Genomic DNA, 1675 nt, shown 5'->3' on the forward strand with positions numbered 1-1675 from the left:
AGAGAGAGAGAGAGAGAGAGAGAAATAGTTAAACTTTTCAACCAATGCGTTGAATGAATTCGCCTGCCGTGAGGAAAGAGGACTTTGACCTTTCGCGGTTGACCCTATGTTACTGACAAAAAAAAAATACTTATTCGATATTTATTATTTTTGAAAATATTTTTTCATTTGAAAATTAGTGTTGTATCTCAAGTCAAAGGCCAGCTCGAAACATTAGATTCCTCTTTTCCCCTACGGCATAGGAATAACTTATCCAAACTTATGAAACAAACTCTATAACGTTTGCCGATGCACATCATCACAAGTTCTTTCTCGGACACTGATTTTGTCTTTCTCTTTTCTTTTCTTTTCTTTTTGCTTTTGGTAGATGCATTGGCACACGCATGGCTGTGTTGTTAAGAGACTTGCTTTGCAACCACGTAGTTTCAGGTCAATCCCAATGCGTGTCACCTTGGGTACGTGTCTTCCACTGTAGCCCCCAAGTCGAGCAATGCCCTTTTAAGTGAATTTGGTAGACGGAAACTGTGTGAAAGCCTGTCGTATCTGTATATTTACACACACACACATGTATATGTATATATCCATATATATGTATATATATGTGTGTGTACACAGATATATATGCATATATATATATATATATATATATATATATATATATATATATATATATATATATATATATATATATATATATATATACCCACACACACGTATATATATATATATATATACATACACACATGTATGTCATCATCGTCGTCATCGACGTTGTTGTCGTCATCGTAGTAGTAGTAATAGTAGTAGTAGTGGTAGTAGTAGTAGTAGTAGTAGTAGTAGTAGTAGTAGTAGTAGTAGTAGTAGTAGTAGTAGTAGTAAGGATAGTTAGTTGCAGAAATAACAACGATAACAAAATAAAATGCAGTGGCAATTTCAGGATATAAACTCAATATATTAGCCACAACTTCACAATAAGATAATTATATCACAATCAGTTTCGTGTATGATGCGAGGTTTTCTCAATTTCTTGTCAGATATCTCAAGTTGTCTGGTGGTCTGGACACAGTGGGATCCGAACTTTTGTATTCATCGTTTGGAAAACCTTTTTATTCAGTTTATATATTAATATTTGGTTAATATTAGTTTTTACCAAGTTTATTGTAAAATGCAAGTATGGCTGCGTGGTTAAGAAGTTTGCTTCGCAACCATGTAGTTTCGGTTTCAGTTCCACTACGCGCTGACAAATGCTATTTGTGAGTTAATTTGGCCGACGGAAAGTGTGTTTGGAAGCCCATAGTGTATATATAATCTCTCTCTACAAGATGGTGCTCCAGGATGGCCACAGTCGAAATTACTGAAATGAATATATACATATAATAAAGGGTAAAATTAATTAATAATATTACCAAATAGTCAGTACGTTAAAATAACCTTTTTAGATGAATTATACAAAATATTCTATAATTATATGCATAATTATAATCAGGGGTCAGGTAATTGCTTCGCCACGTAACGAATTAGAAATAGACGCTAATGTCTTTTCAACTACCATAAATATCTCCGAGACAGTAACACACATTTTTATGTAGGTTGAATATCAGTTATGCGATGATGTACCACACTGAGGAGAAAATAGGTAAATATGATTTACTTTAATTTCGAAACGCGTCTGTGG

The sequence above is a fragment of the Octopus bimaculoides genome, chromosome 7 (genome assembly GCF_001194135.2).
Source record: "Octopus bimaculoides isolate UCB-OBI-ISO-001 chromosome 7, ASM119413v2, whole genome shotgun sequence".
Taxonomy (NCBI): domain Eukaryota; kingdom Metazoa; phylum Mollusca; class Cephalopoda; order Octopoda; family Octopodidae; genus Octopus; species Octopus bimaculoides.